The sequence below is a fragment of the Erinaceus europaeus genome, chromosome 8 (assembly GCF_950295315.1).
Source record: "Erinaceus europaeus chromosome 8, mEriEur2.1, whole genome shotgun sequence".
Taxonomy (NCBI): Eukaryota; Metazoa; Chordata; class Mammalia; order Eulipotyphla; family Erinaceidae; genus Erinaceus; species Erinaceus europaeus.
In genome coordinates this window covers 36,834,862-36,852,085 of record NC_080169.1, presented here as the reverse complement: position 1 = coordinate 36,852,085, position 17,224 = coordinate 36,834,862, and the positions used below count along the sequence as shown (strand labels likewise).

At 37.0% G+C, this 17,224-nt stretch overlaps 1 protein-coding gene across 2 annotated transcripts in view; it reads right to left on the bottom strand.

Moving 5' to 3' along the window:
* The window catches only part of CRPPA (CDP-L-ribitol pyrophosphorylase A), a 331,394-nt gene that overhangs the window by 101,066 nt on the left and 213,104 nt on the right, over window positions 1-17,224 (bottom strand). The gene's annotated exons all lie outside the window — the stretch shown is intronic.

The following is a 17,224-nucleotide window of genomic DNA, read 5'->3' as shown; positions in this document are numbered from 1 at the left end:
GAGAAAGAGAGAAAGAAAGAAGGAAAGGAAGAAAGAGAAAGGAAAGAAAGGAGAGAGAAAGGAAGGAGGGAAGAGAGAGCAAGAAAGAGAGGAAAGAAGGAAGGAAGGAAAGAAGGGAGGGAGGGAGGAAGGAAATTAGGAAGGAAAAAGGGAGGGATGGAGGGAGGGAGGAAGGAAAAAGAAAAAGAGAAAAAAGGGGAAAGAAAGAAAGAGGGAGGGATGGAAGAAGGGAGGGAAAGAAAAAATATAAAATACAAATAAAGTACTTCAACTTGTGTCCCAGAAAAAGGTATAATAGATGTGTTTCTGGCTGTAGTCTTGCCAATAACAACAGCAGCAACAACAAAACATGCTAATTTCTCAACTCAAGGCAATTTTGGAAACTGCAACCCTAGTATGGTTCCAAAGTCCTATATCTTTTGAAAATGGATACAGCTATTTGTGGTTGAAAGTATACCATTCCATTTAACTTTAAAAATACAAGGTACTCATCTTTATCTTTCTGACTTAGTTCACTTAACATAATTCCTTCTAGCTCTGTCCAAGATGGGTCAGAGAAGGTGGGTTCATTGTTCTTCATAGCTGCATAGTATTCCATTGTATATATATACCACAGCTTTCTCAGCCACTCATCTGTTGTTGGGCACCTGGGTTGCTTCCAGGTTTTAGCTATTATGAATTGTGCTGCTATGAACATAGGAGTACACACCTCTTTTTGGTTGTGTGTTATGGAGTCCTTGGGGTATAACCCCAGGAGAGGAATTACTGGATCATATGGAAGGTCCATGTCTAGCCTTCTGAGAGTTTCCAGACTGCTCTCCACAGAGGCTGGACCAATTTACATTCCCACCAGCAATGTAAAAGGGTTCCTCTGTCCCCACATCCTCTCCAGCATTTGTTGCTGCTGTCCTTTTTGATGTATGCCATTCTTACAGGAGTGAGGTGGTATCTTAGTGTCCAGAGACTTCACGTGTGGAATGACAACCCTTCAGCTTCATTACTCAGGTGAGACCTTTCCTTTTATAGTACACTAATTTCACCTCAGGTAGTTCACTTTCTAACAAAGTTCCATAACCTAGATATACACCAGTTTCTGTGAGAGAGAGCTTATGTTCACACGTACCCATAAACTACTGCAAAATATATACCTGAAAGCAGAAGTACACTAGAGTTTGCAGTGAGTACCTCCCTAACACTTCCTCTCCACTATTCCAAGCTTGGGATCCATGATTGCTCAACAAATTGTTTGGCTTCATATGTTAACTCTCTTTTCAATCACCAGGTTCCAGATGCCACCAGGATGCTGGCCAGGCTTCCCTGGATTGAAGACCCCACCAATGTGTCCTGGAGCTCAGCTTCCCCAGAGACACACCTTACTAGGGAAAGAGAGAGGCAGACTGGGAGTATGGACCGACCAGTCAATGCCCATGTTCAGCGGGGAAGCAATTACAGAAGCCAGACCTTCTACCTTCTGCAACCCTCAATGACCCTGGGTCCATGCTCCCAGAGGGCTAGAGAATGGGAAAGCTATCATGGGGGGGGGGGGGTTATGGAGATTGGGTGGTGGGAATTGTGTGGAGTTGTACCCCTCCTACCTTATGTTTTTGTTCATTAATCCTTTCTTAAATAAAAAAATTTAGAAAAAAAAGAAAAAAAATACAAGGTAGCCTCTGTATTGTTTAGGGAACATACACTGCCAGTATTCATAGTGCCCAACATATTTCAAAGGAACTAGATGCCCTGACTTTTGACATGAAGAACATGGACAGTCTCATTACCAACCTGGAAATAGGGCTAGACAGATAGGCATTTCTCATTTAATACAACATAAGGTTTTCTGACACATTTTAAATTCAGAAAAATCTCACACTAAAAGAAGAGAGGTAATCTGAATGTTTCTAGGTAGAAAAAACAAACAAGCAGTAAAGATAATATCACTCTAATTGGTAATTAAAGACACAGAGATTTACACTGTAGAGAAAATAGAGGAAAGAGTGGTAACACATAATTGGAGAATGAATGATAAGTATGCCATAACCAGGAATGGAGTTCTGACATTAACCTGGAAAGCACATTCTATTAAGGTTGGCCCAGAAGGCAGTACAACCTGCCAAGAGCTGGGGAATTTCTGAGAAGTTAGAACTGGAAGCTCAGGTGCTCATTTGCTATTTCCCAAAAAGAAACTTAAAAAGGGAGAGTCTAAAAATGCATTAAAAGTCAGTTAATTGCATTAATTATTTATTGTGAAAGTTAATAATAACTTTGAGAGCATAAAAAATGGTAGAACTTCAACTTTACACAAGAGTAAGTTACATTGGAGTGAGATCATTCAATGGATAATTAAAATGTGTTCAATCGGTGCTTTGTCTTGGAGAAGGAAAGAAATTAGAACCCTTGCTCTTGATTATTAGAAATTAGAAAGTCATCCTTGGTTAACTTGTAATTAGCATATTTTTTAACTAGTGGTAGTCAAAGCTACATACAACTATATCTTATAATTACTAAACTTACAGAAGGAAAATAAGACTGTCTATCAATGCAATTAAATATAGGAGAAAAGTAAAGTAGCAGTAAACATGGTAATAGCAATAACAAAAAAAGAAAATAATCTTGGGGGAAAAAATCTCAAATGTAAGAGTAGAGGCAAATGTAATGCACTAAACTTTTAATGTACTTCTGTAGGCAGGCTGCTAGGCTGATTTTTTTAATCTAACGCTATGCAAAAATAAAATAAGTGTCTAAGTAAATATAGCTTTAAAAGTACAAAATAAAGATTAAAATGCAATGTTACCTAAAATAAAGTCTACAGTATTATAAAACTATAGAGTTTAAAATGACAATGACCTATATAGATAGACAGTGCATGATACCAAAAAAAAGCAAAACAAATAAAACCCAAAGATCAGAATAATCATAACCTTATTTATTAATAACAACACAGACTTACGTATACAGGACAACTGCTTAAATATAGAAGAATGTTCTGCTCTACTCCTCTTAAACACAAAACAGATTAATTAAGCAAAAATGCCCATAAATTGAGTATAATAAAGGCTTTTGCTTTTACAACAGAAATGAGGTTCAGGATCTTTTTACCTTTTCATTCCAAGGTAGCAATTACATTCCTGTTTTTCTAAAAGTTGCTATACAGGAAAAGTGGCATGTAAGTTGATGCCACCAGCACATTATACAGACCTAACTTTCTTATCTAGTAATCATAAAGAATCTGATTTCTCTAAGAGAAAATATGATGTATCAAAAACCTCCAGGCCTAACTGAAGGACAATGCTACAATACTTTCTAAGTATTGCTTAAAAGTCATTATATGTACAGAAAATTCTGAAAAATTTTCACTCAGGCTATAAATCTATAAAAAGAATCTTTGGAAAGAAAAAAGTTAATGCCATTTTAAAAACAGTAAAAGTATTTTAAAACAGGTCACTGCTGTTCACTATGAGAGTTCATGAGTTATGGAAATGCTTCATAAAAGTGAGTTTTATGTAAGTTTTACAGCTACATGCTACCTATATTATTTCAGCAAATTAAGCACTTGAATTAGAGATAACCTTAAAATATGAAACAGCAGAACATAAGAAAATAATACAGGGACTACGTAAATGCTGACAATATCCTAACTCATACATAAGAAGGCTGAAAACAATCCAGGCTTAATAAAATAGAGTGTATCTCAAAGTCCTCTTTCACCAAATTGAACCTGAAGACATCATGAAAAAATAGAAACAATTTTGGTATATGTACCTCCTAATACTAATACCGTGAGATAATACTTTCCATAGTAAAATTAGTTTTCAGCTTCTGAAATATACCAGTTGGGCACTGCAGGAAAAATTTAGTTGCATAACATTCAGTTTCAATTTTAAGAATAGGTCAGATTCATACAAACATAGCAGAGAGCTGCACAAAAATTGTAACTCAGGACAAATGACAACAGTTTTAACTTAATGAAATAAAGTTACAGTCTTGATAGATTTGCATTCATTAAAACATGACATCATCTTGCCAGACAATAACTTCGGTCCACCTGCATATCAGAGATCAGGCTCAGGAAAAAACTAGTATAGTCATGGGCCCTTTGGAATATAGCTAAAATAGGGCTACTTGCTATCTTCAAACAGAGACCCCAAATATTCATCTGCACTATTCCAGCCTTAAGGTTCATGATTAGCCAGCAATTTATTTGGCTTTATATGTTAACTTTTTTTTTTCAGCCACCAGGTTCCAGATGCTACCCTAATGCCAACCAGACCTCCCTGGGAAGATGACCCCACCAAGGTGTCCTAGAGCCCCACTTCCCCAGAGCTCTGCCCCACTAGGGAAAGAAAGAGACAGGCTGGGAGTATGGATCAGCCTGCCAATGCCCAGGTTCAGCAGGGAAGCAGTTACAGAAGCCAGACCCTCCATCTTCTGCATCTCATAATGACCCTGGGTCCATACTCCCACAGAGTTAGAGTAGTAAGAAAGCTATCAGGGGAGGGGATAGGATACGGAGTTCTGGTGGTGGGAATTGTGTGGAGTTGTACCCCTCTTATCCTATGGCTTTGCCAGTGTTTCTTTTATAAATAAAATTTAAAAAAAAGAAATTAAGTAAGGATTCCATTGCAGAAAAATAAAACATTGCAAAACATCTCAATTTCATTTAGCTTAAATTTTGTAGATTTGCTTATAGTCACACCAAGATGATATTTTTTTGATTTCTTCTTACATAGGCACTAATTTTATAGGGAAAAATTAGACCAAACCAGTTATTTCCCATTCAGGATGATGTTCCTGCCAGTTATTATTTTCATTTGTATATGAAAAGATAAGCATATCTCCATAACCTCCCAATACCAACTATTTCCATTTATTTTAGAAGAACAAATTTCTTCCTATAAACTTTTAGACTGCTTAAACATTTAACATGTGGGTAGCTTCATGGCTTTGTGGGTGAGCAAGGTTTCTTGCATTTGAAATTGGGAAAAGACTCCTATGCCTCATGTCTATTGCATTCAGTTCCACACATTCTTTACATTTGTCTAATAACCATTTAATATATTCCTCATCCCATATGAATTTCAATTAATATTTTATATTTTAATGCTTGATTCTCACTTCTCTCTGAGGAAGGTACAATAATCAAAGAAAAATAATTATTATTTTTATTCATATTTTAATGGGAGCTTAATGGTTTATACTACAACTGTTAGCACATAGGTTCAATTTCTCATTTCACCAAGACAGGTGTTTGCAAAACACCCTCATCCTATCTTTTAACAGTACCTGAAAGTCCCTTTCCTCCCACTCTTCTTCCTGTCCTTACCCAGAGTCCATAGCACTGGCACAATACACCAGACCATCCCAAGTTTTATGTTATGTATATCTTTTCTGTTCTTTTTTGTTAAGTTTGGAGTAAGATCATTCCATATTAACCCTTCTCTTTCTGACTTATCTAATTTAACATCATTTCTTCAAGCTCCATCTAAGATGAGGTAAAGAAAGTATTTGTTAAAATATCAGACAGGTTCCATAAACTCACACTTAATATTTCTTCTCATTCCTGAACAGGAATTTGTTCAGAGGAAGACCTGAGAAATGAGTTAGGATTTGTGATAGAAGTGAAAGAGACCATGTATTTGACTAGCCAAACAGTCAATTTCGGAAGCTCAAATACATATTTTTAAAAATGCATTGCTTCAGGGAGTCGGGTGGTAGCCCAGCGGATTAAGCACACGTGGTGCAAAGAGCAAGGACCAGTGTAAGGACCCCGGTTCGAGTCCCTGTCTCCCCACCTGCAGGGGAGTCCCTTCACAGGTGGTGAAACAGGTCTGCAGGTGTCTGTCTTTCTCTCTCCCTCTCTGTCTTCCCCTCCTCTCTCCATTTCTCTCTGTCCTACCCAACAATGACGACATCAATAATAACAATAATAACTACAACAACAATGAAAAACAACAAGGGCAACAAAAGTGAAAATAAATATAAAAAATAATTTAAAAATTTTTTTAAAGACTACCAGTTGTTTAAAAAAAAATGCATTGCTTCAGAAATCAACTGGGACCACAATCAGGCAGGACTAGAATGACTTTTCAGGAACCCACCAAATCACCAGTGAGTGCAAATACATGTGGCTCATGGACAGAGGGGAACCAAGGAAGAGATTAAGTGGCTGGTAACACTATGGCAGTTTACCAGTTGAGGTACCACCTCCAGTCTGTACTACCAACAAAAAGACTGCTGAAGGGAGGAGAGGAGTCCCCTAAGACTCACCAAATGCAACTGTGAGTCTCCATTGCTACTGCCCTCAGAAGCTGGAACAGCAGGGGGGGGAGGCCCTGTGCTGATATCTGGGAAAAGAGAACTGACCAGGAAACTCAGGAGATCAACACCTTAGTGGCCTAGTGGTGGGGCAGTGTGGTAGGAGCCTTTCCATGTTGTTCTCATGAGGATAAAATTATGAATAGTTGCCATAGAACCTACAAATTATAAATGGGAGTTGTTTAGAAACTCCTTGGGCCCAGCAGTTTTGCCTGGCTTGGCAGAGAAGCTGAATTGAGCCTGGAACTTTGGATCTTTGGGGTGTGAGAATCTCTTTGCATAACCACTGTATTATCTCTCCACCAACCTGCTTTATCTCATGGTCAGGAGTGAGTGATTAAAGTAAGAAGCCTACTTACAGTTTAAAAGCCCTCAGGCTCCAATAGCCTACAGGGAAGAAAAAGAACAAAAGAGGCATTAAAAGGCACTTTGCTCCAACTCAGGGGTTAAAATAATATTGAAATAACTGTTAATTTTTACAAATGTGAGTCCTTTAAGTACCTTACTTAGACACTAGTCAATCCAGGCAAGAGTGATCAGTAATTTGAAAAGTACTGAGAGACGGACCTCATAACATACTGTATAAAATGGTTTAACCAACATTAAGAAATATTGGAGAAATGAAGCAGCACAAGAGTCCAGCTAAAAGCCCCCCAAAGGCTGAAACAGAAAATAATGAGATCAACATGCAAACACTAGTTAAGGAAATAGTCACAAGAGTGAGTAAACAGTTTGAAAGAATTTTCATCAGAAATGCAGAAACAACAAATGAGACCCTGGAAGAAAACACTAATGATCTGAAGGTATTTATAGAGCTGAAAGCTGAAATAGCTGAGCCAAGAACACAACTAGCTGAACAAACTAGAACAGTATCAGAACAGGGTAACAAAACAGATGAACTACAGAACATAGTAGAAGTCAGGCTGAAAACAGAATTAGCAAGATCAAGGACAAATTAGAGACAACTAAAAAAGTAAGAGATCTCCAAAGGAGATTAAGAGATTCTGAAAACAACAACAAAGACCTATGGGATGACTTCAAAAGAAATAAAATATGTATTATTGGCTTACCAGAGGAAGAAAGAAGGGGGGGGGGGAGAAAATATTCTTCAGGACATAATAGCTGAGAACCCTCTAGTCTAGACAACATAAAAGACATAAAGGTTCAAGAAACTCACAGGGTCCCAAACAGAATTAACCCAGACTTAAAGACACCAAGACACAACCTATTTAGAACAGGAAGGAATAAGGATAAAGAAAGGATCCTGAAGGCGACAAGAGAAAAACAGTCATCTACAGAGGAAAATCCATAAGATTAGCAGCAGACTTCTCTACACAGACACTACAGGCCATAAGAAAATGGCAAGATACCTATCCAGTGCTCAATGAGAAAGGCTTTCAACAAAGACTATTGTATCCTGCTAGACTGTCATTCAGACTAGACGGAGGCATAAAAACCTTTTCAGACAAGCAACTGTTGAAAGAATCAACTATCACAAAGCCTACCCTGAAAGAAGTCCTGAAAGCTCTCCTATAAACAGTCAGACCACCATAAATATGCCATATGTTAGAATACTCTAAAAATCTACAATAATGGTGTTAAAATATCTTCAGTCTATGATATCAATAAATGTCAATGGCCTGAATTTACCTACTAAAGGCACAAAGTAGGAAGATGGATCAGAAAACACAACCCAACAATATGCTGTCTATAGGAAACCCACCTAACTCAACAAGACAAACACAGACTCAAAGTGAAAGGATTAAAAACTATCATACAAGCCAATGACCAACAAAAAAGGGCAGAAACAGCTATTCTCATATCTGACATGATAGACTATATAATAAATAAAATTCAAAAAGATAGGGATGGACACTACTTAAAGCTCAAAGGATCAGTCAATCAAGAGGATTTAACAATTATTAATATCTATGCACCCAATGAGAATTCATCTAAATACATCAATCATCTACTGATAGAGGTACAGCAGTATATTAACAGCAACACAGTAATAGTAGGGGACTTCAACACCCACTCTCTCAACTTGACAGATCATCCAGGCAGAAAATCAATAAAGAAATGAGGGAGCTAAGTGAGGAGATAGATAAACTAGAACTATTGAACATGTTCAGTCATTCTTCCCAAGAAACTGGAATGCACATTCTACTCAAATGCACATGGATCATTCTCAAGGATAGACCATATGTTAGGCCACAAAGACAGCATCAGCAAATTCAAGAACACTGAAATCATCCCAAGCATCTTCTCAGACCACAGTGAAATTAAACTAACACTTAATAATCAACAGAAGATTAGTAATAGTCCAAAAATGTGGAAGCTCAACAGTACACTACTTAACAACTACTGGGTCACAGCAGCAATAAAGGGCGACATCAAAATATTTCCAGAGTTCAATAAAAAATGAAGACACAGACACAATCAAAATATTTGGTACACAGCTAAGGCAGTTCTAAGAGGGAAGTTCATAGCCATACAAGCCCACATTAGGAAATAAGAAAAGCCACAAATAAACAACCTAATTGCACATCTCAAAGACCTAGAAAAAGAAGAACAAAGGAACCCTAAAGCAATCAGAAGGACAAAAATCAATAAAGTTAGGACAGAAATAAATAACACTGAAAATAAGGAAACCATACAAAAGATCAAAAAAAGTAAATGTTGGTTCTTCGAAAGAGTAAAGAAACTCGACAAACCTTTAGCCAGACTAACAAAACAAAAAAGAGAGAAGACCCAAATAAATCAGATCGTAAATGAAAGAGGAGATATCACAACAGACAACACAGAAATTCAACATTATCAGGTAAGGCTTCTATGAACAACTGTATGCCACCAAGTTAGAAAACTTGGAAGAAATGGACAATTTCCTAGATACCTACCAACTTCCAAAATTAAGTAAAGAAGAACTAGATAACATGAACAGGCCCATCACAGCTAACGAAATTGAAACAGTTATCAAAAATATCCCCAAAAATAAAACTCCTGGACCAAATGGTTTTACAAATGAATTCTACAAAACCTTCAGAGAAGAAATAATACCTCTACTTTTAAATGTCTTCCAGAAGTTTGAAGACACAGGAATACTCCCTTCCAGCTTCTATGAAGACAACATCACTCTGATACCAAAAGTAATCAGGGATACAACCAAAAAAGACAACTACAGACCAATATCTCTGATGCACATAGATGCTAAAATATTAAACAAAATTCTAGCCAACCTGATATAGCAGTATATTAAAAAAACTGATCATCATTATCAAGTAGATTTTATCCCAGGGATGCAAGGTTGCTTTAATATATGTAAATCAATCAATGTGATCCACCACATCAATAAAATCAAGACCAAAAACTACATGGTCATATCAATAGATGCAGAGACAGCATTCGACAAAATATAACATGGTTTTATGATCAAAACACTACAAAAAAAATGGGAATAGATGGAAAATTTCTCAAGATAGTGGTGTCTATACATAGCAAACCTACAGCCAACATAGTGTTGGCTATATTCAACATAGTGTTGGAAGTTCTTGCCGCAGCAATCAGGCAGGAACAGGGAATTAAAGAGATACAGATTGGAAGAGAAGAAGTCAAACTCTCTCTGTTTGCAGATGACATGACTGTATACACAGAAAAACCTAAAGAAACCAGCAAGAAGATTTTGGAAATCATCAGTCAATACAGTAAGGTGTCAGGCTACAAAATTAACATACAAAAGTCAGTGGCATTCTTCTATGCAAACACTAAGTTAGAAGAAGGTAAAATCCAGAAATCAATTCCTTTTACTATAGCAACAAAAACAATACAATGTCTAGGAATAAACCTAATCAGAGAAGTGAAAAACTTGTATACTGAAAATTATGAGTCACTACTCAAGGAAATTGAAAAAGACACAAAGAAGTGGAACGATATTCCATGTTCATGGGTTGGAAGAATTAACATCATCAAAATGAATATACTACCCAGAGCCATATACAAATCAATGCTATCCACATCAAGATCCCAACCACATTTTTTGCAGAATAGAACAAATGCTACAAATGTTTACCTGGAATCAGAAGAGACCTAGAATTGCCAAAACAATCTTGAGAAGAAAGAACAGAACTGGAGGCATCACACTCCTAGATCTCAAGTTGTATTATAGGGCCATTGTCATCAAAACTGCTTGGTTCTGGAGCATGAATAGACACACTGACCAGTGGAATAGAATTGAGAGCCCAGAAGTAAGCCCCCACACCAATGGCTGTCTAATCTTTGATAAATGTCCCCAGACTATTAAATGGGGAAAGATGAGTCTCTTCAACAAATGGTGTTAGAAAAAATGGGTTGAAACATGCAGAAGAATGAAACTGAACCACTATATTTCACCAAATATAAAAGTAAATTCCAAGTGGATCAAGGACTTGGATGTTAGACCACAAACTGTCAAATACTCAGAGGAAAATATTGGCAGAACTCTTTTCTGCATAAATTTTAAAGACATCTTCAGTGAAATGAGTCCAATTACAAAGAAAACTATGGCAAGTATAAACCTATGGTATTACAAAAAATTAAAAAGCTACTGCACAGCAAAATAATCCACTACCAAAGCAAAGATATCCCTCACAGAATGGGAGAAGAGCTTTACATGCCATACATCAGACAAGTGGCTCATAACCAAAATATATAAAGAGCTTGCCAAACTCAACCACAAGAAAACAAATAACTCCATCCAAAAATGGGGAGAGGATGTGGAAAGAATATTCACCACAGACGAGATCCAAAAGGCCAAGAAACACATGAAAAAATGCTACAAGTCTTTGACTGTCAGAGAAATGCAAATAAAGATAATAATAAGATACCACTTCACTCCTAAGACAATGTCATACATCAAAAAAAAAAAAAAAAAAAGAAAGAACCAAGATGAACTACAAAATCTAAATGCACCAATCACAGACAAAGAAATTGAAACCGTTATTAAGAATCTCCCCAACAACAAAAGTCCTGGACCAGATGGCTTCACAAACGAATTCTACAAAACTTTCAGGAAACAGTGAATACCCATACTTCTTAAGCTTTTCCATAAGATTGAAAAAACAGGAATACTCCCTTCCACCTTCTATGAATCCAACATCTCCCTGACACCAAAAGCAGATAGGGACACAACAAAAAAGGAAAACTGCAGACCAATATCTCTGATGAACATAGATGCCAAAATATTAAACAAGATCTTGGCCAACCGGATACAGGAACATATCAAAAAGATTGTTCATCATGACCAAGTGGGATTCATCCCAGGAATGCAAGGTTGGTTTAACATCCATAAGTCAATCAATGTCATTCACCACATCAATAAAAGCAAAGCCAAAAACCACATGATTATCTCAATAGATGCAGAGAAAGCCTTTGACAAAATCCAACACCCATTCATGCTCAAAACTCTACAAAAAATGGGAATAGATGGGAAATTCCTCAAGATAGTGGAATCCATATATAGCAAACCTACAGCCAACATCATACTCAATGGACAGAAGCTGAAAGCATTCCCCCTCAGATCGGGGACTAGACAGGGCTGTCCACTATCACCATTACTCTTCAACATAGTATTGGAAGTTCTTGCCATAGCAATCAGGCAAGAGAAAGAAATCAAAGGGATACAGATTGGAAGGGAAGAAGTCAAGCTCTCACTATTTACAGATGATATGATAGTATACATAGAAAAACCTAAAGAATCCAGCAGAAAACTACTGGAAGTTAGTAGGCAATATAGCAAGGTATCAGGCTACAAAATCAATGTACAAAAATCAGTGGCATTTCTTTATGCAAACACTAAATCTGAAGAAGAAGACATCCAGAAATCACTCCCCTTTACTGTTTCAACAAAATCAGTAAAATATCTAGGAATAAAGTTGACCAAAGAAGTGAAAGACTTGTATACTGAAAACTATGAATCGCTACTCAAGGAAATAGAAACTGATACCAAGAAACGGAATGATATCCCATGCTCATGGATTGGAAGAATAAATATCATCAAAATGAATATTCTCCCCAGAGCCATATACAAATTTAATGCAATACCCATCAAAGTTCCACCAAGCTTATTTAAGAGAATAGAACAAACACTACAATCATTTATCTGGAACCTGAAAACACCTAGTATTTCCAAAACCATCTTGAGGAAAAGAAACAGAAATGGAGGTATCACACTCCCAGACCTCAAACTATATTATAAAGTCATCATCATCAAAACACCATGGTACTGGAACAAAAATAGGCACACAGACCAATGGAACAGTATTGAAAGCCCAGAAATAAATCCCCATACCTATGGACATCTAATCTTTGATAAGGGGGCCCAAAGGATTAAATGGAAGAAGGAGGCTCTCTTCAATAAATGGTGCTGGGAAAACTGGGTTGAAACATGCAGAAGAATGAAATTGAACCACTTTATCTCACCAGAAACAAAAATCAACTCCAACTGGATCAAAGACCTGGATGTCAGACCAGAAATAATCAAATACTTAGAGGAAAACATTGGTAAAACAGTTCCCCACCTACACCTAAAGGACATCTTTGATGAATCAAACCCAATTGCAAGGAAGACTAAAGCAGAAACAAATCAATGGAACTACATTAAATTGAAAAGATTCTGCACATCCAAAGAAACTATGAAACAAAGAGACCCCTCACAGAATGGGAGAAGATCTTCACATGCCATACATCAGACAAGAAATTAATCACCAAAATATATAAAGAGCTCAGCAAAATTAGCACCAAAAAAGCAAATGACCCCATACAAAAATGGGCAGAGGATATGAACAAAACATTCACTACAGAGGAGATCCAAAAGGCTAACAAACATATGAAAAACTGCTCTAGGTCACTGATTGTCAGAGAAATGCAAATTAAGATACCACCTCACTCCTGTAAGAATAGCATACATCAAACAGGACAGCAGCAACAAATGCTGGAGAGGTTGTGGGGACAGAGGAACCGTTTTACATTGCTGGTGGGAATGTAAATTGGTCCAGCCTCTGTGGAGAGCAGTCTGGAAAACTCTCACAAGGCTAGACATGGGCCTTCCATATGATCCAGTAATTCCTCTCTTGGGCTTACACCCCAAGGACTCCATAACACCCAACCAAAAAGAGGTGTGTACTCCTATGTTCATAGCAGCACAATTCATAATAGCTAAAACCTGCAAGCAACCTAAGTGCCCAACAACAGATGAGTGGCTGAGAAAGCTGTGGTATATATACACAATGGAATACTATGCAGCTATCAAGAACAATGAACCCACCTTCACCAACCCATCTTGGACATATCTATAAGGAATTATGTTAAGTGAGCTAAGTCAGAAAGATAAAGATAAGTATGGGGTGATTCCTCTCATCAACAGAAGTTGAGTAAGAAGATCTGAAAGGGAAACTAAAAGCAGGACCTGACCAAATTGTAAGTAGGGCACCAAAGTAAAAACCCTGTGATGAGGGGTAGACATGCAGCTTCCTGGGCCAGTGGGGGGTGGGAGTGGGTGGGAGGGATGGGTCACAATCTTTTGGTGGTGGGAATGGTATTTATGTACACTCCTAGTAAAACATAGTTATATAAATCACTAGTTAATTAATATGAGAGGGGGAAAATTAATTGTATGTCTCGAAGTTTTTTAAAACACAGACTGAATCTTTTTAATATATAGGCTGTGTAACTGATATGCAGACTCTCTCAAAAGCCTAGAACAAGTAGATCAAAAGCAACCAATAGCACAGCTATGTTCAAGATACTGGGTACTATACAGCAAACCCTAACAAAATGACTTTTCAAAGTTAACCCAATTACCAAATAATGTGATGATAACATTAACTATCGATTGTCTTTTTGAACCCTAAGACAGCAGGAACCTCACATCTCCACTATAGAGCCTCTAATTCCCCCAGTCCTGGAACCCTTGGATAGGGCCCACTTTCCCGTATGCCTCTCCCAATCCATACCAAATTATATTGCATCTGCCGATCACAACCTAATAACACGATTGCCACCTCAGCATGCTTCACTTCAGACTGTGTCCAGAGACTTCACGTGTGTAATGACAACCCTTCAGCTTCATTACTCGGGTGAGACCTTTCCTTTCATAGTATACTCTAATTCTATCCCAGGTGGTTCACTTTCTAACAAAGTCCCAAAATCTAGATATACACCAGTTTCTGTGAGAAAGAGCATATATTCACACATATCCATAAACTAGTGCAAAATATATACCTGAAAGCAAAAGTACACTAGAGTTTGCAGTGAATATCCCCCTAACACTTCCTCTCCACTATTCCAAGCTTTGGGTCCATGATTGCTCAACAATTTGTTTGGCTTTGTATGTTCACTCTCTTTTCAGCCACCAGGTTCCAGATGTCATCAGGATGCCGGCCAGGCTTCCCTAGACTGAAGGCCCCACCAATATGTCCTGGAGTTCCGCTTCCCCAGAGACCCACCCTACTAGGGAAAGGGAGAGGCAGACTGGGAGTATGGATCGACCAGTCAACGCCCATGTTCAGCGGGGAAGCAATTACAGAAGCCAGACCTTCCACCTTCTGCAACCCACAACAATCCTGGGTCCATGCTCCCAGAGGGATAGAGAGTGGGAAAGCTATCAGGGGAGGGGGGTGGGATATGGAGATTGGGTGGTGGGAATTGTGTGGAGTTGTACCCCTCCTGCCCTATGGTTTTGTTAATTAATCCTTTCTTAAATAAAAGAAAAAAATTTTAAAAAGGTAACAGTAACAAATGCTGGAGAGGTTGTGGGGTCAAAGGAACCCTCCTGCACTTCTGATGGGAATGTAAATTGGTCCAACCTCTGTGGAGAAAAGTCTGGAGAACTGTCAGAAGGCTAGAAATGGACCTACCCTATGTTCCTGCAATTCCTCTCCTGGGAATATATCCAAAGGAACCCAACACACCCATACAGTAAAGATTTATGTATACCTATGTTCTTAGCAGCACAATTTCTAAATGCCAAAATCTGGAAGCAACCCAAGTGTCCAACAACAGATGAGTGACTGAGCAAGTTGTGGTATATATATACAAAGGAATACTACTCAGCTATAAGAAATGGTGAGTTCTCCGTTTTCAGTCTATCTTGGATGGAGCTTGAAAAAATCATGTTAAATGAAATAAGTCAGAAACAGAAGGATGAATAGGGGATGATCTCACTCACAGGCAGAAGTTGAAAAACAAGGTCAGAAGAGAAAAACACAAGTAGAACCTGAACTGGAGTTGGTGTACTGCACCAAAGTAGAAGACTCTGGGGGGGAGGGGTTGGAAGTTGGGGGAAGAATACATGTCCTAAAAGGATGACAGAACAGAAGACCTAGTGGGTGTTGTATTGTTGTGTGGATAACTGGGAGATGTTATGCATGTACAAACCATTGTATTTAATATTAAATGTAAAACATTCATTCCCCAATAAAGAAATTAAAAAAGAAGCAAAAAAAAAAAATGAGGTAAAGAATGAGGAATTCACCTTCTTCCCCTCATCCTGGATGGAGCTTGAAGGAATCCTGTGAAGTGAGATCAGCCAGAAAGAGAAGGATGAAAATGGGATGATCTCATTCATGGACATAAGTTGAGAAATCAAAACAGAAGGGGAAACACAAATCAGAACTTGACCTTGTTTGATGTATTACATCAAAACAAAGGACCGGGGTGGGGGGGGCGTTCAGGTACTGATGCCTGATGTTATAACAGGACTTAGGCTGGGGATGAGAGTGTTTTTCAGAAAACTGAGAAATGTTATACATGTACCAACAACTATATTTACTGTAAACCATTAGTCCCATTAATAAATTACCAAATAATTTATTTAGAAAAAGTTGGTAAATAGACCAGAGTTTCTCTGAATCTACATGATAGACACTGCAAATTTTATCTACATATAGGCTCAGATATATTTTGTGAATTAGACCTAGCATCTTCAACATATCACTTTTTGAAATAAGAATGAGTGAAATGTAATAACTGAGAAATATGGCGACTAGTAGCAAAATAGATGTAAAGGTTTATCTTTTGGATTAAAAGTAAAAAAAGAAAATCTTTCAGTTTACTCCAAGTATTTATTAACTACATGAATTCTATTAACAAAATGACTTTAATTTTATGGTATACTTCTAAAGAGAAAAAAACAAGCTTTTAATAATGGACCACTTAATTTCAGAGCATGTTTAAATGAATAACATCATAAAGTTAAATTTATTGTATAATTCTGATGAACATAAGTTCATTAAGTTATAAGCTATCATGGAAACTTAGAGCAATTTTTTAACAATTCATTTATAAATTTTATAAAAATAAACTAGTATGTTAAGAAATGATGGTATTTAACAAAAGATAGTAAATAAATAGAATTTAACATCACAAATATTAACTATTCAAAAGGTTTAAATATTTATATTGATTCAACTAATTAAAATTAAAAAGTAACTGAGTCTTATAGTATCAGTGTAAAGGCTGTATTTCTGTAGCATTTTGTTCATAGCTTTATTTAGTAGGTCAAAGAAGTAATATAATCAGAATTTCACATCTAAAGTGAGTTACAAAAATTAAATTGAACTGTTTTTTAAAGTTAAGAATGAAGGTTTTCTGATACTTTCACAAATTGCTTCTCCTATAATATTTTTGCCATTGTTGTGTTACTAAACAATTTGTAAGCATGACATACATATATAATGAACTTAATCACCATCTGTACCATATGCAACAAATTTTACAATCAAGCATTCTTAATGATAAATATGAAGCATCGACTTGTTTATCTAACAATATTTAAAACATATAACCCTATGTCACTTATTATTCTCTTGAGAAAAACTCAGAGACTATAGATCATTAATGTTAGGTATCAGAAAAGCAAATATGTGATATGTCACTGACT